The following is a 21,794-nucleotide window of genomic DNA, read 5'->3' on the forward strand; positions in this document are numbered from 1 at the left end:
CCAGCATACTTTTCTCTTCAAGGTATTTGCAAATTGATTTGCAGTATCATCTAGAAAACACATGTTTTCCTTACAGATTAAATGCAAACAGGTGAAAAGTAACAGAAAAGGAAAATGTAAGCAATAGTTCTTAAACTGGACCAAAAAATAGAATTTTAATTGTTTTCTCTAAAACCTTTGGAGAAATTATTGTAAATAATTTGTTATATATATTGCTTGAGAGATTGTGTTCATAAATGGAGTTTATAATAGCTGACTGTTGTACATTTTATCATTTTAAAGGTCATTTGTGAATTAATTGGAACTTGACAAAAAATTCGATAGTAATTTGCTTATTACAGTGCCAGATTTCAAAAGCTGACTTACAGCATATATCTACCTCTTAAAAGTATATGTGTAACTACAAAATTAAAATAATAGTTATTATAAATTGTCATTATTGTTCCTATTTCTTTTATAAATGACAGCTTAATATACATAAAGTTTTACATAGAACTGGGCACATTAAATATTTTCTCACATTTAATGAATATTCACATTTAGTGAACACATTAGTGTAAGGGACACGGAAATAATCACTTTTTTTTCTAAATTCTATCCTTTATAATTATGTGGTACTTGGATATCATCAGTTCTTCAGTATGAATATGACCAGTGTATGCAATGAACCTAAATGCATGCATTGAACTGAGGTTCAATAAATACTTGTGTCTCCTTTGGAAAGTTTAAAAATTGTCTAGCACCAAAAGTGAATTTTTTGTCTTTTAAAAGCAGCTTTTACTATACAGAAACAATTTTGAAAGCAATTGTTCAGAAAGTTTCTATCATTTTGTGGCTCAAATTAATGTTAGTCTATCAACCACAAATACTCTTTTCTGCACTTTGGAACTCGAAAACATAATTATTTAACCTTTGTTAATTGAGATATAATTGACATATAACATTATATTAGTTTCAGGTGTAACATAATGATTTGATATTTGTATATATTGCAAAATGATCACCATTATAAATCTAGTAAACATCTGTCACCATACGTAGTTACAAAACTTTTTTGTGTGTTGAGAACTTTTAATACTCTTTAGCAACTTTCAAATATGCCATATAGTATTAACTATAGTCACTATGCTGTATATCACATCCCCATGACTTTAGTTATTTTATAACTGGAAGTTTGTACCTTTTGATTCCCTTCACCCATTTTGCACATTACCCCTCCCTGCCTCTGGCAACTACAAACCTGTTCTGTTCCCTGTATCTATGAGCTCTTTTTTTCTTTTTTTTTTTGGTTCCATATATAAGTGAGATCATAGTATAATTGTTTTTCTCTGTCTAACTTATTTCACTTAGCATAATGCCATCAAGGTCCATCCATGTTGTCACAAAGTGATTTTTTATAAGTTTTATTGAACTATAATTCATATACCACAAAATTCACCCTTTTAAAGTATACAATTCGGTTGTTTTAGTAAGTTTAGATTTGTGCAACTATCACCATTATCTAATTCCAGAAATTTGTATCACCCCTGAAAGAAACCCTATAGCTATTAAGAGTCACTCCTGTTTCTCCTACTCGCAGCCCCTGGCAACCACTAATCGACTAATGCATTATATTGTCTCTATGGATTTTAGATATTTCATATAAATAGAATCATACAACATGTGATCTCTTAAGTCTGACATCTTTACCTTGATATGTTTTTAAGGTTCATCATACTTTAGCATTCCTTTTAATGCCTGAATAATATTCCATCATATGAATGAATATTCTACATTTTGTTTCACAGTTCATATGTTGATGGACATTTAGGTGGTTTCCACTTTTTGACTATTATAAATAATTCTGGTATCAATGTTTTCTTTGCTTTTCTTTAACATCTTTATTGGAGTATAATTGCTTTGCAATGGTGTGTTAGTTTCTGCTTTATAACAAAGTGAATCTGTTATACATATACATATATCCCCATATCTCCTCCCTCTTGCGTCTCCCTCCCACCCTCCCTATCCCACCCCTCTAGGTGGTCACAAAGCACCGATCTGATCTCCCTGTGCTATGTGGCTGCTTCCCTCTAGCTAGCTATTTTACATTTGGTAATGTATATATGTCCATGCCACTCTCTCACTTCGACCCAGCTTACCCTTCCCCCTCCCCGTGTCCTCAAGTCCATTCTCTATCTGCTATCAATGTTGATGTGCAAGTTTTTAGGTGGACACATGTTTTCATTTTTCTTCCATATATACCTAGAAGTGGAATTGCTGGGTCAAATGGTAACTTTATGTTTAACATTTTGAAGAAATCCCAAACTTTTCCAAAATGGCTGCAACATTTTACATTCCTAAAGTAAATTTGTGGTTTATATATCCACAGATTGGTTTCAAAAATTACTTTAATATATCATACATTTGTTTGGATACTCTTCATTCTGTGGTCTTTGTTGTGTAAATTCCATAGCATTCCAACGTTAAAATTCCCCTTTTAAAGGGAAGCTGATCCTGCTGAGTAGCAGTAACTCCAGTGCCCCCAAGAATGTTAAGAAGAGCAAAGGTTGTGACTTTAAAGAGAATTTAAGAAGTGAAATATGATAGTTCGGTTGATGTAGGGAGAGAGGAATTGACCTCTGACTTTTCTAAAGTTTCTAGTACATAAATATACAACAGAGAAATAAATCATACCACAAAGGGATAGTTATAGCTGTATTGTCATCAAAACCAGTGCTTTCATAGACAAAATCGTCCTAGAATTAGACTGGCATTCTAAAACTTGGCTACTGGTCACAGGTGGAGGTAAGATTGTTCAGAGGGGAAAAGATTAGTCAAAAGAGTGAGAAGAGTACTACTAGCAGGGATAAAGCCATGCCTATTTGACTCTGGGTTGGGGGGAGCAAGGAGGGTTGTGCAAGACTTTCCTACTGAAATAGCATGAACAAGGCAAGAAAAATTCATATACTGGAGAGTTTGTCACTGGCTGAAAAGTCTTAAGATACATTGTTTATGGATTCAGGTATGTCCTCAAAGGAGTTATATCCTCTTAGGACTTTTCCTTTCTCTCCCAGTTTACCATGTAGAATTAGGCCTGAATCTTAAACCTTAAAACAGTTAAATAAGAGCACTTTCAAGGGAATTGTCACACCAAAAATCACACATACATTTATTTTTATCTGTATATAAGCACATGTATCATCCTAATGATAAAAGGGTAAGGCTTATACATAAGTAATTATTAAAATACTCTCAGTATATTTCTGCTTAAATTTTATTAACAAATAATTAAGTGGTAACATAGAAAACTAAGGAAAAACAAAGCAAAACACAAATCTTAGTGCACACAGTGAAAATGAGTAGATCTTCAGGAGTAAAAGAAGAATATATTTGGAGAACATTTCCAGAAATCTCAATTAAGACCACTGGCTCTTAGGGTAGAAAATCAGTGTAGAAACTTAATGTAGGCACTCACTGTAGGAAATATTTATTTCACTTATGTGTGAGAGTTTTGGTTTCTGACTTACTGAGAGAAGTTGATTGGGCATGGATTCTCATAGAGCATGTTTCCTTTAGCAAAATTAGATTCAATTAATTAAGTAATATAAAACACTTCATCAGAGCTGGTCTGATCTGTAAGTAAGATGATTTCATGGACTCTGGGAAATCACATCAGTGTTTGTGCCATTGTCAACTCTCCTAGTACCTGTCTAATACAAACTATAAATTCATTTTAAAGCTCCCCAGGGCATTATAATTTTCACACTTATCAGTTGTTTATATCTTAGTGTGAATGAAAGTTTGAGAGCTGTTACTGATGACAGGAGGGAGTTCCCTGGGCAAAGCCTAACAGCTAGAGGTTGTGTGTAACCAGAAGAGAGAACTGAAGGTTAGGACCCCAAACACTTAGTCTGACACTTTCACATTTCACCTCATTCTTTTCTGAACCCACAATATTTCCTAAGGAAAGGTATATATAAATTTAAAAATTTCTCAATTTGAAAATGCCTAACTTGTCTTTCTTGCCAAAAAAATGAAAGTTACTTCACAAGGACTATTCTCCACATGCAAACTGAGTCCATGTCTACTTTACCTAATGTATTCCCAGTCCACGTTTCTTTTTCTATATGAATCAAATTGTCAAGCCTCTTTAGCTGGGTCATGAATAGTTACAAATACCTTCTCTAGGTGATCATTATAAGATCCTAATATTTATCTTAAATGGCTTGCAGAAATTTGTGAAGCAACCTCTAGAAACCACCAGGACTTATTTGCATCTAAATCATTTTTAACCAAGAGGCAAAAGTTTTTTCTCCAGATGTTCAAGGTTTGCATTTTATGGGACAGTAGCTTCTGTGCAAAATATATACCTCATTATAAAAATAGAGCACAAATGCTCTTCCCTTCAAACTTTCTGGCATTTAGACTGCTTTATCCTTCTGGGAAATAATCAATGGAGCATCGATGCATTGTACTGGAGACCAAACCTGCTCCCATAAAGGACTGAGCAAGGAACAAAGCATTTGTTTTCCTTGTGTAGACTCTGAAGTTAACGTGCATGGTTTAATAAATGTGTTTTTGTATTCCCAGTAGAGATATTAAGCAGTACTAAATATTTCAGCGGTATTTCCTTATGAAATTCAAATGTTTTGAATGTGAACCTTTTTTGGAGAGGATAAGATGGGTGACATTTGAGGAATCCAGAGAATGGGGAGAAGTGTCCTGTTATAAAGTTTTATTGTTGTTGTACCTTTTTTCCAAATCTACCTGCCATGGAGTTTTCTCATAAATGCAAACATCCTTCACAATCTGTTTTAAAAAAAACAAATACATCACTCAGAGGAATATTTAAGGAATCATCAGGAGGGGAAAAACTCATTGGTTTAATGGAATGCTGTCAAGTCAAATCAACATCACAAACGGCACCGGGGCAGAATTGATACTTTTGCACTGACATGTTAAAATAAAAGCCCATGCATTATTTAGAAAACCCAGAAATCTGTCAGCTGTATGATTGCCGAGTTAGCAGAAGCAGGAGGATGCTGCTCAAGTTGAAAGAAACGCGTAGGCACAGATCCATATTGTAACCTTTCATGTCTACACCCACCATGAATAGTCAGCTATTATGCGGTCAGCATTTTTGAGTTTTTCTCTTCTAAATTTTCAAGTGCTTCAAAAGACAAAAGAGGTAGGTCTTTTATTCTGAAAAAGCAAACTATCTAGGCTGTTATTTTAGTGTTAAAGATGACAAGACCAAAGAAAGACTGGTTTTCATCTTTATGAATGCTGTGCATGTTTCCCAGGAGTGTTTTAGGGTTGTTAAGGTAGGTATTATTTTTACACATTTATCCCATGGACAGAGTATTATTTTAACCATTTTCCTTTCAACAAACAGGAGACACTTTGTTTTAATGCTTTAACCACACTAGCATACCATTTATAAACATGGAAAGTTTTATCCTCTACTAATATAAAATGAATATATAGATACTATATATATGAACACTTAAAATAATTCTATTAAATACATAATGGTGTCATCTTTCTAGTACTATATTGCAAAATATAGTTCTTGACCTCCTCATGCCCTTGCATTACTCCTGTGAGGCAAGTAAGAAGCCAGTACTCTTCCTGTTATTGTATAAAAGACAGGCACAAACAAATCCAGTGTCTTCTTTAAGGTTACAGAGTTTTACAATAGGAGAAAATTAATGGTAATAGAGACAAGATTTTATGTTTTCAACATAGTGAGCCTAGTGGGCTTTCTATGCTACTGTTACATCCAGACTTTTCTTTGTAAGTTGCTGTGCATTTATGGGTTTAATTTGTCTCTGTGCCAGAAAACACTTAATAAAATCTCCTATTCCATATTAGCTGATAATTTATAATCAATGAAGAAAGAATCACATAACTAGCTGACCAAGAGTAATGGCATAAAGTTGGAAAATAAGATTTTCAGTGTCATCTATATTTTGGAAAAGTCTGTCCAGATAGGTTGTAGAAGTTAAATTGCTAATGAGGTCCAGTTTAAAACTACACCTTACTTTGGTAGAAAATTATAAACCTTTGATGTTATTACCACTGGAAATAATGCATACGAGTAATTTATAGAATGCATGTTATTCCTTGTTTTCTGCATCTCTAGCCTCTCTATGGAGAGAGATGTGCATATTTTGCCATATAGATGTTTAAACTTTCTTTTCATAAGTTCTTATGGGTTTTGTGTTACAAAGACTCCTTTGGGACGATCATCAATTTATACTTCTTATTTTCAGAAAACTCGTCATCATTACCATTACCTGCTATTTCAACTGACTAAATCACAATAAGTGAAATTCTCAGGGAGCTAAATTAATAATTTCAGTCTACCTGTGGAATGATCTGAGGTCTAAATTACCACTTTATCTAGCTTCTTTGTCTCTTGTTGATGTTTTCTAACTCTCCTTTTCCTCTTCACCAACCTCTTTTTACCCTCCTTCTGAGCTGTGTCTACCTTTTGAATTAATGGCCATCTACATTAATAAGAGCATTTCATATCCTGCAGTAATGTTTCTGGAGGTGTGTGTGAAAGAAAGAAAGAGAAAAGAGAAGAGGGAGAGAGAGATGTTCCTCCTATGCAAAGTCTTCCTGACTATTTCTGATTATTTCCCACTTTGGTATCATTATCTGTTACAGTTATTTTTCAAAATATATTTGGTACATACTGCATTTTATGAAATAGTTGTGTTGATTGAAGATAACTGGATTATATCTGATCAAACTGAAGCCCTGCCCTCAAGCAAGAAACAAGAACTGCCAGGATGGTTTGGAAATGAGGAAAAATAAGAGAGTGCACTTGAGGTTAAGTTGTAAAGTTGCAGACAAAGCCAGCAGATTATTAAATGTTAGGAGATCTGGGTTCTAGAACCAATTCTGCCAAGAAGTAGCTGTGAGACCTTAAACAATTCTCTTCCTGTATCTGACCCTGTGCTTTTCGATGTGTAAAAATAGGAAGTGGAACTAGATGACATTTAAGGATAATTCCAGCTGTGGTAATTCTACCTTTGTGCACAGGGTAGAATTATTTCCGGCACTCTAATTTCAGAAGGGGGCAAGAGAAGTGTTCTATATATAGGTAAGTGTGGCTGTTTAGTTCAGAGACTCCCTGTAAATAGATTTTAGAAAACTAATAATGCAGATATGGTTTTATTGTGAACCCTCTGTTACTTTCCTAGAATTTTAGTGTAACTAGAGTACATCTTCTTCATACAGATTAGATGACACTGAATTGCTGTGTATTGCTTCTCAACAGTACATAATAAAGAAAGTGGCCCTGGCCCAAATCCCCTTGCCCTCACAATAAAAGGGTAAAAGTATTAATATAATATATGCCAGAAGAAGAATTGGGTTTGTCACTGTCTTGAAAGAGTTAAAACTCAGATGAGAAGCCGTCTAACTCCTTTGCTTGTAGGACCAGGTCAATTATATTTATCTCCTTCAGTTTAGAAGAATTCTGATTTCCATGAGCTATATGGCTTAACATACTATGAACAGCAACACTTTAAAGCTCTCTTTGAACTACCTGAACAGACTATCTGTGGGAAAAGTTGTAACTAAATAAAGCACAATAGATTGTACACTTCAGCTGTTCAGCAGTGCTTCAGGGTATAGTCTTCCCTGGATGCATTAACGTTAATGGGAACTGCATGCACTCATTGAAGGAAAATATATACCTTTGTATTTCAGCCATTTAGGCATATTGCATGATCTACTTTACTTGATTTATCTAGTCTGTAACTTTCCTTGCATTCTAGGAACTGGCACTGTGTTTTAATAGCAGAAAATATAACTTTGTCTCATTGAATCAAAATTACCTGCTTGCAAATAATCTATTTTCATATGTAAGCTTTGTTGTACCAAATTTACTTTGAAGTATAAGGAATATGTCTTTGTAGAACACAAGGAAATACCTCCAGGCACCTGCCAAGTAACAGGGAAGGAACCTTTCAGTTTCTTGCTATATTTACTACAAGAACTAAAGGCAGTGCAACAAAAACTAATGATAAAAATGTAAGCAGCACAGTTAAACTGTTTAAAATGAAGCACTTTACATGTCTATCACCTTGCTGATCTACAAATTTATGGGCTCTGAGTACAGAGGTCGAAATCTTCAAAGCTTAAAAAACAGAGTTGTAGCATGAACTAATCTTCATTTTTCTCCCTATCTTCTTACAGCAGCACTAATGGAAATGTATTTTGTTTAATGACTCTGAAATCCTGTTTGTAATTAGATGTGGGAATTGGTCTTACTTTGTAACAGATGATACTGGAATAATAATATGAGAGATGCTACACTGAGACCACTATCCTCCTAAATCTATATAATTGTTCATTTTATTGACAGGAGATATGTGCAAGGAACAAAGAAATTGATTTTAAAAAAGAGGAAAATAAGGTCTAATAAAACCTTCCAATCCAAATATTTTCATGTTACTTTCAATATATTGTAGTGAGGGAGGGAAAGGGTACATACCTTGTTTTTAATTTTAGGAAACAAGGATTTTAGATTTGTTGTTTTGTTCCTGATAATGATCTTTGAACGTTATTGCAAAGACTAGGTAGAGAAGTTTAATTAAGTGACAGAGATCATATCATTGAAGCATGTATTATATGTTAGGATGATTGAAGCATGTATTATATGTTAGGATGATTATACAAAATAATTAATATCATCTTTTAAAGAACAAATTTTATATTTAAACAAAGAATTTAAAGAGTGGGCAGACTGAAAGCAACAGCTGTTCTGTACATCATGTTCTTCATTGTCAGTAAATGCTACCATCACAAATCATTCAGGTCACTGAAGATTTAGTAATGTTTGTAGATATTAGATGTTTTTACATTTAATGCTAATGGACTGCAGGAGCCACAAAAATACTTACAAAGAAATTAGTTGTGTTATGGATAGGTTTCATCTTCTCTTCAAACACATGTGCTATTGCCATTTATAATAGTAAGAACGTTTGAACATTTTCATGGAGATTTTGATTAGTATGTACTTAATAGTATACGTTCATCAATTGAGATGTTACTGCATTCCTTTGCTTTCTAATTCATGTGTTGGAGTCTTCTTAGTAGATCTAAGACTTGTCAAAAGAGAAAAAATATTGTGAATCATTTCCTCAGAAGCTCAAACTTTTTAACGATTTACTTTACAAAGTGATTTTCATATCTATTTATTTCCTTTGGTTATCGCAAAACTCCTGTAAAGTAAGCAGAACAGGTATTATCATTATCCTTTTTGGTAGTTGAAGAAACCAAAGTCCCCAAAGTCTCAAAGATTTGGCTAAGTTCAAACAGATAGTATGTGTTCAATTACATTACTTTTAACTCCAAAGCCAACATTCTTCCATGACAAAATTACTCACTGTGAAGAAAGTAAATCGAGAACACATATGGTTCCATCAATATACAGGTTAATAGATTTTGGTGACTCCATGATGGATAAGAACACAATGTAATTAGAAAATTTTCCCAAACCTTGGGTTCGTAACTCTGCTCACATTTTAGAGCAATGGAGTGGATTTCAATTTGCTGATGGTAAACAGAATATTTTATGTGCTGTGTTAACTAGCATATTTTTTTCATGAAACGTAGGACCACCACTGGGTTCCCTACCCTCTCCTTGCAAAAGGAATCAAAGATCATATCAATGACAAAGCAACAATTATAAAATCCTTGTTCTTTAAGATTAAAAAAAAGACGTGCACTTTACTTCTCCTGTTGCAGTTTATTGCAAACACCAACATATTTGTATTGAAGGTTTTCATTAGATTTTCTTTTCCTAATTTAAAAATATCAGTTTCTTTGTTATTTGTACATGTAATCAGTTAGCTATAAGGGCTAATAAAATGACCTGTTTGAGTTCAAAAGTACAAATTAACTGTAGGAATTCTAGTGCTTTATTATGAAATACTAGAAAACTCTTTACACTTATGCAGCAATACAGTAAATGTCTCATTTTCCTGTTTATATTCATTAGCTTAGAATAATATCTTAATATAAAGTTGGTATGATAAATACATAAAGGATGGATCAATTATCAACTTTAACAGATGTTCCTAGCATGTAGTAGGTACTCAATAAATATTTACTGAATGCGGATTATGTAGTGTGCATCTTATTCTATACATTACACTGGAGTCCTATGGATTACTACACTATATTGTCATTCTAGCTCTGTCTTCATCATTGACAAAGATACTTTTGTCAAAAAACACAAAAAATTGCATTTCCCTGCAAAGTCCAAAATAAATACATAAATGAAAATGTTATGACTAACATTATTTCACCTTCTAAGCAGCCTACAGAAAAGTATACCTAAAAGTAAAATAGTTATAATGAACAATTATAAGTTTCAACTTAGAAACTTCAAAGGAAAATGTTGAATTTGTTGCCGTGATTTACTACCACAAACAAAGTCAGTCACAAAGTACTTATCAATGGATTATTTTGAATCACTTCCAATTTGAAAGATAAGTTGTCTTAGTGATGGGAGCATTAGTACAGGAAAATTTAGGTATTAAGCATGGAAGGTAACATAAAAAGGTGATCATAAAGAATTTGGAAAAAATTCAAACCACTGAGAGCACTAAATTTTAATATATTTTGACCTGTTCCTGATAGTTTTGATAGCATGTGTCAGAGTAAATGGAAGAGGGCAGTGGTGGGTGTTGGCCAGTAGACATAAAGCTAGACAGAGTTGGAACAACATAAACCAAACCAGTGGAACCTAGCTATCCCAAAAGCAAAAGTCAAGTGATGGTGGAAATGGAGTCATTGGAAATCTGTGAAAAGTCATGATATTGAATATAAAAGAGGCTCAAATAAAATAAATCCAGGAATACTGGATTAGAATGGTCAGTAAAATAAACAAAGAGAAAAAACAAAAGCAAGTGTAGGCATATCTACATTTTTCACCCGTTTATGGAAGCATTTAGAGAATCTCATGTCTGAGTTGAATTCAGTTACACAAAGTATACTGAATTAGGATATTCTTAAAGATAGGAATGCAATATAAGTCAGAAAGGAAATAGTCCTCAAACTATAATGTTAAAGAAGAATACAGGCAAGATTGTATACTTAACCATCTGAAACATCATTACATATGTAGAATTGGAGAGACAGATTATAGATACATTGCCAAGAAATACCATAAAAATAAATAACAAACTGCTTCTTTTTTTATTCATTTACACATCCACACAATTGTTGACCTTAAAAAACAAAAGGGCCAGTTCTTTACCAGCAAAATGTGTTTATTCAAGAATAGCAGAGAATTGTAATTTGGGACAAGCAAACTATGGCCAACCATAGGGAATTCCGAAGAACAGAGGAAGGGGCTTGCTTTTATAGAGGAAAAGAGTAAGTTGGGAGTGGCTATTTCTAAGAGGGTGGCAATAGATTCTAATTGTCTGGGCTGTTGCCGGGCAAGGAGAAATTCTTTCCTCCTGGTGGGGTCTGAGTGGTGGTGCCTGAAAGCTCCGCCTTCAGGGCTTTCTGACTCCATTTTAAATGAGGTTTCCTTTATTTATTTTCACACAATCTGTCTATTCTTCTTTCCTTTAATTCATGTATTCATTCAATAAGTATTTATTGATTGCCTACTCTGTGACATTGATGGTAAGGAAAGGAAGAGTCTGTTCCCTAGAGATACTCATAGAACAGTTGTGAAGATAAAATGAAATAATGGCTTTGAAAGTGCTTTCAAAAACTACAAGTACTTTATAAATGCTAAGTGTTGTTATTACAAACTCCCAGGATGTGTGATGACTATCTCATAAACTTGGATAGTGTATACAGACAGTTCATTTGAATGAATTAGGCCTCGTGACTATCTTTTTCTTAATTTTTAAGGTAATTCTGGGAAATAAATGTGGGAGGAAAAGTGGATAGAATGCTTTTCTGTATAACTGCAGTAATATTTTGTAGTTATATAGGTTATATAGAACTTTTATTTCAAAGCTGTTTCATATCCATTTTCTCACGAGTTCATGTGAAAATCAAATGAAATTATGCATGTGAAATATACTTTTATAGATTCTAATTGTCAAACATATGTGAGGGGTAATTATTTACTTACTTTAAGAATGGAGATTGTTTTTCTCCCAGAGGAGAGATATCACCTTCATATCCCCTGTGAAATCTACCCTAGTTCCCCACTTAAGCTCGATACCTATTCTGACCCTGCATCCTTGTGCAGAGTACACTTCTGCACTTATATTTTTTGACTGATGAACAGAAACAGGTTTTAGCAGTAAATTAATGGTCCAGCCACTAAGTGACAGTGAGATCTTGATCTACCTCTGTGTGAATCTCTGTTTCTCCCATCTAAAAATGATCATTTTAAAAGTTCCTTCCAGGGGCTTCCCTAGTGGCGCAGTGGTTGAGAAGCTGCCTGTCAATGCAGGGGACGCGGGTTCATGCCCCGGTCCGGGAGGATCCCACATGCCGCAGAGCGGCTGGGCCCGTGAGCCATGGCCGCTGAGCCTGCACGTCCGGAGCCTGTGCTCCGCAACGGGAGAGGCCACAACAGTAAGCATTTCCAAGAGGCCCACGTACCGCAAAAAAAAAAAGTTCCTTCCAGTTGAAATATACTGTTACTATAAGTACAAATGAGAATTTTTTTGTTGCTCATTTTACTTTTAACATGAAGGAATAGGGTATGGGCACTGCTGTAGTTACCAAACTAGCCAGTATATTTTAATTCACCCCTTATTGTGTCTCAGTTGTCTTTTCTGAGGAGTTACTGCTACCTAGCTATTTGGTGCAGATAGACTTTCTGGTGACAGAAATCAATGCGGGAGGGGTGTTTTCAATAAGATATACTAAAGATGACAATAGTAATGGCCTCACAATCCAAATTTTTAATGTGTATTCATTTGATTGAATTGTTTCCTTTGTTTTAGCAGCATAACAATTGAATTTCATTTGGTACAGTGACAAAAAACTCTGTATGTCATATCTACTATATGAGTAGAAAATAGACGAAATTAAAAAAAATAATAAATATAATTATTCTCTAGCACTACAATTCTCAGTCATCTTAACTGTATATATGTAATACCTTCTAATTCAAGTAGGATTAGCTATATTCCACATTAGCTTGTTAAAATCCATGCATTTTACTATCATTAATTTATTAAATTTTAAAGACATTAATTTATTAATAATAATTTGACTAGTTCTAGCTCATTAACCTTGACACCAAAAGTGTTATAGAGGATAATTTTTGGATAATTTTGTTCCCTACATAATTCCTCAGAACTCTGAAGACATTTTGCAAACTTCTGCTCTTTTCTTTGCTCTCTCAGATAGAGCCAAAATTCATCATTGGTTCATTTTTACATGTGTATTGAGGGCATCCTTTATTACTCTTATTTAGAAGTCACCTTCACAGACTCTCAAAAGAGAAACCATTTGCCTCTACCTAGCCACAATCTCACATTTGACAACTTTGGAATTCACAATTTATTGGACTTTATTAGCCACAGGGTTCAGGAAATATGTGACTGGAAATTTAGAAACCATAAGTGTCCAAGTGTTCTACCAGCAAAGAAGGCTGTGGCCCCAGTGTCAAGCTTGTTCTATCTTGAATTGATTTTTATTGGTGTACACATACAGTTGGTTTTGATCTTTTACAGCTGAATGGTCCAAAGTGCAGAATAGCGTCACATTTGATATAAATCAGGACCCACTCATTACGATGTTGTACTTATTAAGGTTAAGTAACGTCATTGTGGATAGAAATCTTTTGGGTTTTCAGTGTTTATCTTCTCTGGCTTAGTAATGACATTGCACAAATTAAAAATCAGTCACTCTTCTGCATTTTGGCTTGTCTTATTTGATAATTGATAAAAATACAAGATTTCTACCTCATAAGAAAATGACAGGTATTTTAAGCTAGTTTTGTTCACTTTGTGAAACCTGGATACATCTACTCCTCTCCCATTAGTATTTGGTTAAAAGAAGTCTTGCCCTAAAATTCATGTAGCACATCCTGACATTAAATAATTTGAGTCTTAGAACCAAATAGAGTAACCAGAGGTCATTGTGTGTATTTTTCCCTTTATTATTATTATTATTTTATTTTTTTTTATGTTTTGCGGTACGCGGCCTTCTCACTGCTGCGGCCTCTCCCGCTGCGGAGCACAAGCTCTGGACACGCAGGCCCAGCGGCCATGGTCCACAGGCCCAGCCGCTCCACGGCATGTGGGATCCTCCTGGACCGGGGCACGAACCCGTGTCCCCCGTAACGGCAAGCGGACTCCCAACAACTGCGCCACCAGGGAAGCCCCTCCCTTTATTATTTTTAAAGAAGAGTTGAAATACAGAAAACAAATATGTAGCATATATGTAAATTATAAAGTATAATAATATAAATATCAGTGAACCCACCAGGCAACTCAAGAATTAAAACATACAAAACTTGCATTTATTTATGTGCCCATCTCTTTTCCCATCCTTCTGCCTCTCCACCAACAGTAAGCATTTCCAATATTTTGTGTTTAACTCCTCATTTTTTTTAAACTGCTTACTTTAAAGGAAATATTTATTTATAGGAACAACTTACAGAATCATAGAATGCCAGAGCTGGAATGCTCCTTTGAGATCATCCAGATCAACTCCATTACTTTATATAAAGAAAAAACAAAATCCATAGAAGGTAGAATGAGGATGTTAGCTTATAAGTGAGAGTATTATCATCATTTGGAGGTTGGAAAAAGGGAATATTCTATGAATCTACTATCCAATCAGTGATAACCACAATCATAATAATTTATATTGAAAAACTTAACAATAAAACTAGGTGTTATAGTTCGCAAATTAGGAGTCTTGGTAAGTTAAAAATATAAAAATTATATAAGGACATATTTTCAGAAAAACTGCTTATAAATTAAAGTGGTATACATTGTATATTAGTCTCTTATTTATATTATAAACACAGCATCAGTCCCATTGGAAAGGAGCAAACTTTACAATGTGCAGTAATTTCTTATAAAAGAAATATCTCAATGAAAAATAACTCCTGATGAAAATATTAATCTGCTCTCATTTTCTTTAGAATTATATTGCTGCATACACTAAAATAGCATGATGAACTACTGAACTAATGTGATAAGTTCAAGTATGTGTGTGGTCTGAGAATTCAGACCAGCGAAGCAGAGTATTAATTTCCAAAACTGTTCCTAGAAATTGTAGCACATTATTTCTTTGTTATCACAGTCATCTTCTTATAGAATTGATAACTAAAGACTTCTTTCTGATGCTTTGTCATTTTCACACTCCATATGTTGGCTACTGGATTCGTTTAGGGGGCATTGTGAGTAAGATGGCACTGATTTAGCTAAATAGTCTTGCTAAAGTTTTTCAGAGTCTTAAAAAGACTATCAAACTCTTAGAGGAAAACATAGGCAGAACACTCTATGACATACATCACAGCAAGGTCCTTTTTGATCCACATCCTCAAGAAATGGAAATAAAAACAAAAATAAACAAATGGGACCTAATGAAACTTAAAAACTTTTGCACAGCAAAGGAAACCATAAACAAGAGGAAAACACAACCCTCAGAATGGTAGAAAATATTTGCAAATGAAACAACTGATAAAGGATTAATCTCCAAAATTTACAAGCAGCTCATGCAGCTCAGTATCAAACAAACAACCCAATCCAAACATGGGCAGAAGACCTAAATAGACATTTCTCCAATGAAGATATGCACATTGCCAACAAACACATGAAAGGATGCTCAACATCGCTAATCATTAGAGAAATGTAAATCAAAACAACAATGAGGTATCACCTCACACTAATCAGAATGGCCATCATCAAAAAATCTACAAACAATAAATTCTGGAGAGGGTGTGGAGAAAAGAGAACACTCTTACACTGTTGGTGGGAATGTAAATTGATACCGCCACTATGGAGAACAGTATGGAGGTTCCTTAGAAAACTAAAAGTAGAACTACCGTACGACCCAGCAATCCCACTACTGGGCATATACCCTGAGAAAACCATAATTCAAAAAGAGGCATGCACCACAATGTTCATTGCAGCTCTATTTACTATAGCCAGGAGGTGGAAGCAACCTAAGTGTCCATTGACAAATGAATGGATAAAGAAGATGTGACACATGTATACAATGGAATATTACTCAGCCATAAAAGAAATTAAATTTTATTTGTAGTGAGGTGGATGGACCTAGAGTTTGTCATACAGAGTGAAGTAAGTCAGAAAGAGAAAAGGAAGTGCCGTATGCTAACACATATATATGGAATCTAAAAACAAAAAAGGTTCTGAAGAACCTAGGGGCAGGACAAGAATAAAGACGCAGACGTAGCGAATGGACTGGAGGACACGGGGAGGGGGAAGGGTAAGCTGGGACAAAGTGAGAGAGTGGCATGGACATATATACACTACCAAATGTAAAATAGATAGCTAGTGGGAAGCAGCCACATAGCACAGGGAGATCAACTTGGTGCTTTGTGACCACCTAGAGGGGTGTGATAGGGAGGGTGGGAGGGAGATGCAAGAGGGAGGAGATATTGGGATATATATATATATATATATATATATATATATATATGGCTTATTCACTTTGTTATAAAGCAGAAACTAACACACCATTGTAAAGCAATTATACTCCAATAAAGAGGTTAAAAAAAAAGAAAAGAAAGACACTGGTGCTTTGTAAATTTATCATAATGTGTTTCTAATTGTTTACCATCTGAGTCTATTTAAATTGGAGTTTCTTGCCCTCCTACTGAGGAAATTAAATTAAAGGAATTCTGAATCCTTTTGTAAATTGAAGACCCTGTATTTGATTTATCTGTTCTTAAATTCATAGTTTTGCCTAAAGTTGAATCTCACCAGTTTGTATTAATAAGGAGGTAGTAAGTCTGAAATATAGGCCAGCACTGACCAGTAGAACTTTCTATGATGATGGAAATGTGTTTACATGTTGTCCACACTAGACACACATGACTCTATAGCTCTTGAAATGTGGTGAGATTGAGGCATTGAATTATTAATTTAATTTATTTTAATAACTTAGATAGCAACATGTAGCTTTTGGATACCATACTGGAAAGATCAGATAAAAATTAATAAAAGGTTAACTTGGCTATATTCAAGAAATAAGGATATAATCATAAAGAGACATCCTAATGGACATGTTCGTCTGAGTAGATAAGCATTTGTAATGACTATAATGTTTGTTTTAAAATAAATAATTTTAGGTTAGTTTCTTATGTAAGTAAAATAAATAAAAAATTGAAAAAGTGTTTACCTTTATACATTTCTTTTCATAGAATTGGGAAAGACATCCATCACCCCACACTTTATTAGTACAGTTACATATTCTAAATTTATTAGTGTAGAGTTGTCATTTTCTCACAAGGAGTAACAACAGAGAGGAACACAGTGATATGATTCTCATTTAATACAAGGAATAATAAGAATAATTTCAAAGACAAAATAGAGGAAAGCCTACCAATAGAAATACTGGACCTCAAAATATTTAGTTCCTAGGATAGCATCCTTAACTAAATACCCTGCATAACCATTTTTGTGATTAGAAAAAAGGATCTTAGAATTAGGTTAATTAGTTCCTAAACATTTTAACAGATAACTTTTTCCTGAGTTGCCATTTTCATTTAGGAAGCATAATAATAATGACAATAAAAATTTTAATAAGAATATGTAAATTTTATCCTTGAAACTATTGGTTTTGCCAATCTCTAAAGATCCCTTAAAGCTTCTTTGAAAAGCTAGCTCTGCCATTTCATTGAAAACTATCAAAAAGAATGCTATTTTCTGACTATTTTCCTAAAATTAAAAGAGAAGCTTCTTTCCATTGACTAAAGAGTCCTCTTGCCTTTTAATCATGTAAAAATGAAAACATTGCCAATCTGTCCTAAATATTGGCCAACAATTAAGTTAAAATAGGCTTTGGGTCTTCAACATACTCAGGTTGTAAATAGTAGTTTGACATCAACTGAAAGCAAAATATGGGGTGTGTGTGTATGGGGGGGCATTATTCCTAAAGTATAGCAGGTACAGTAGTCCTGTGTGATAAGGACATTAGGAGACCATGTTAAAACAACTTTACCAAACAACCAACTCAGTTATCAGAAGCAAAAAGTGAATTCTCAAGTTTTACAAAGTGCGAGAGCTTTGGGAAGTGTGTATTTGTCATTATAGTTAATTTGCACATACCTCACTGAAGAAAAGGCCAGGGGAGCTAGGCCGAGAACACAGCTGTACAGGCAGCTCAACTAATTGCCTCTCCATCCTAAACCTCATTTATCTTCATTTCTTCCCAATTATATCAAATTATCAATAGTCTCTTTTGCATCAGAGTCTTAATCCCCTTTATTCAGGCAGAATTAGATAGTGGAAGATGAATTCTTGGAGGGAGTCAGGGTAAACAGCCATGAAATGCCACCTCTGGCAGATGGTATTGCTCACAAGAAATGTGACAAAACATTTGGAATTTGTAACTGGGCATTGGTATGAAGAGGCAAGCTGTTAATATTTTTTTAAAAGATAAGGTGGTACATGGAAAAATGTAACCCATATTTTAAGGAGAAAATACAAAGGTGCAACTGTTCACATTTCAGAAGATTAATACATTTTTTGATGTTATATTCCCACTGAGCACTGTAGCCATGAAATCCTTTCAGGCCATGCTGTTTTATGATAATAAGTGGCTTATTTTCATTTGAAACAAGGTACACACATTCTGTATTCAAAGACAAAATATTATTTATTTTTCTTTCCAATCAAATAACAGAATGTGAAATATTTATTGTGTCTATTGCCAAACTGAAAATATGCTTCAAAATTGGAAAACAAATGTAACATCAAAAAGAAAACATATTAGTGAGACAGCAATGTTTGAAAACATTTAAATTTTTTATTTGGTAAAAATAAGACAATAAGAATTCATTTTCATATCATTTACAAAATATCAGTAGCAGAAATCTAACTAACTTCATTTGATCAAAAAATGTGTTGATTTGCAGCAGTAATTACATATCAAGTACGTTTTATAAATTTGACTTTCAGATACATATGATCTATAGACATTATTACATAGGTGTAATAGGAGAAATAAATGAATAAGGGCAACCTTTAAAATAAAATGTAAAATAGTAAAATAGACCACCTTAATGTATTTTATTATCAAGTCAAAGACATATGTACAAGAGCTAGTGAATTTATCTTTGAACTTTTCTGCCCTGCTTAAGGAGAAGTTATCTCTTTCATCTTTGTCACCTGCGTACTAGATGCTGAATTCAACTGAATGACTTCAAATTAGATCCCTTTGGTCAGTGACAGAGAAGGGGAATTAAGGGCAAATATATGGAGTTACCTGCTCCCTTGGCATCCCACCTTCCATATCTCCATGTCCTTTTCTCTTCTTAGTCTACTCCTGGGCAACAATCTTACATCATCCTCCATCAAGTTACACCCCAGAAATGTTCCTTCTCATCTGAGTTTCTACAGTAATTTAAATTTTGCAAGCTTACTTTATAAAATGTGTCTGAACAATCTAGACTGCATGAAGTAAACAGATATGAATTGAGTTGTTAATCAAGCTTTGGAAATAATAATTTCTAACCTTTTTAAAAAACTTGCTCTTGTGACTCCTTAATTTGAAACCCATTTTCCAAGGCTACTTCGTATTCTGCTGTGTTAGGTTGGGAAGTTTAAGGAAATTTGTGTAAATGTGCAAGGCTGAATTGTCCCTTCCCCCACCAACAGATCTATCAAGAGCTCATCCAACTCTTTATTTAGAGATCCTATCTGCTGTTTTCTGTTCTACAACCTGGGAAAAACATATATTACTACTCTTGAAAACAACACAAAAAACAATTGTAGACAAATTCAAAGTTTTAAGATGCCTATAGTTTTATAATGTCAATAAGTTTGAAGCTACTATTATTTTATAAAACTTCAAAAAGTTAGTTTTAAACTTTAACATACAGACTTTGTTTTCAGTGCCAGGCATAGGTGATGTATTGCTTTTTTCCAAATGTATTCATCACACCAGATTCTCAGCCTTGGAAACGAAAGTCTGTAAACTGGCCAAAAGCACCAGACATTCTTTGGCTATAAGTCTTTGTTACCTTTGCTGCATTGCCAGCCCTAATGAGCTGAACCTGTGTGGTGTGCCCTGCATATTTAACCTTTAATCCTTACAGGAATGAGTCTGAGCTTAATGGTGGTTAGGTATTGAGATTTAGTAGCCTGTGAACAATAAATAGAGAATCTCTTACTAAATTACATTATGCAACTGAATCAGGGCTTGTATGTGAAAAAATCTGTGGTCTATTAGTAATTCACAAGAGATAAAATACATATTTAGGCAAAATAGACCCATTTGTTTAAATTCTACTCTGTCTTTTCTGAGCATATCATATATATATATATGAAGAGATAAAGTCAAAGAATATAATGATTGTAAAATACTCAATTTTTAATTGAAGAGTTCCAAGCATACTAAATTGTATTATTTTTATTTTGAGACTAATTTCACTCTTCCAAATCTTGCTGAATTTTGAAAATGAACACTGAAGCATAACTAAAATATTCTAAAACTTTTCTAATTATTGCACTGCTCCTGAATAACTAAAACTTGTTCGAGTTAACTAATGATCATTCAGCCATTAGTGCAAAATATATAATCATATTTTTGAAGCATCTGCCTGTTACACATGTGTGTATGTGTATGTGTAGTAAAAAATTACAGCTGAACTATTAACATATTAAGGATTTTTATGCAATGGTTTATTTCTTTCTTTGAAAAATATATTCAAAGGAACAACCTGGAATCAGAACAAACTATCAGATATTTTTCTTGCTATCCTGCCTATGGTACAGTGAATGGCCATTTGTAGAGCAAATCAGTAGTGCTTCTCCTTGATCACTTGAAAATGTAATGTATATCTTAACTACACTCATTATTTTCTTTAAAAAATGTAGTGGCTTTATAGCCAGTAAATTTATTTTACTGATTTAATCTATAATGACTCATTTCCCTTGGTTTTAAAACAGGACATTTCTTTATCTAGGACTCAGTTCACAGTGTGTTGAGACCATGTGTTTCAAACTCATAAATCTGTATGTGTGTCTGATTCATTCTGTCATGCTTGATATGAATTTCTTGAACTTGTTTCTTTATGACATGGTTAGCATATAATATCAAAAGAATGCAGCTACTAAAAGCATGTGCTCTCTTTTTCCATCAAGAAAACATAGAGTCTTATTTCTAACGTCTGTCTAATGCACTACTTGAAAAATAATTCCTGTTGGTTAAATAGAGTTTGGGATTTGAGGTTAAAAAAAAAAACAAAAAAAAACTGGAGTTTGATTCAAGATGGCGGAGTAGAAGACATGAGCTCACTCTTTCTTGCAAGAACACCAGAATAACAAATAACTGCTGAACAAGCATTGACAGGAAGACAAGGTAACTCACTGAAAAAGATACCCCACATCCAAAGACAAAGGAGAAGCCACAATGAGATGGTAGGAGGGGTGCAATCACAATAAAATCAAATCCCATAACTGCTGGGTGGGTGACTTACAAACTGGAGAAAAATTATACCACAGAACTCCACCCACTGGAGTGAAGGTTCTGAGCCCCAAGTCAGGCTTCCCAACTTGGGGGTCCAGCAAACGGAGGAGGAATTCCCAGAGAATCAGATGTGAAAGCTAGCGGGATTTGATTGCAGGACTTCGACAGGACAGGGGGAAACAGAGACTCCACTC

At 34.1% G+C, this 21,794-nt stretch overlaps 1 protein-coding gene and 1 pseudogene across 2 annotated transcripts in view; both read left to right on the forward strand.

Annotated features, from left to right (window-relative positions):
• Positions 1 to 16,173, forward strand: part of LOC101284463 (ubiquitin carboxyl-terminal hydrolase 10-like) — a 93,239-nt pseudogene extending 77,066 nt beyond the window's left edge.
• Positions 1 to 21,794, forward strand: part of DACH2 (dachshund family transcription factor 2) — a 643,115-nt gene that overhangs the window by 425,991 nt on the left and 195,330 nt on the right. The window lies entirely within an intron of this gene.

This window comes from Orcinus orca, chromosome X, assembly GCF_937001465.1.
Source record: "Orcinus orca chromosome X, mOrcOrc1.1, whole genome shotgun sequence".
Classification (NCBI taxonomy): Eukaryota; Metazoa; Chordata; class Mammalia; order Artiodactyla; family Delphinidae; genus Orcinus; species Orcinus orca.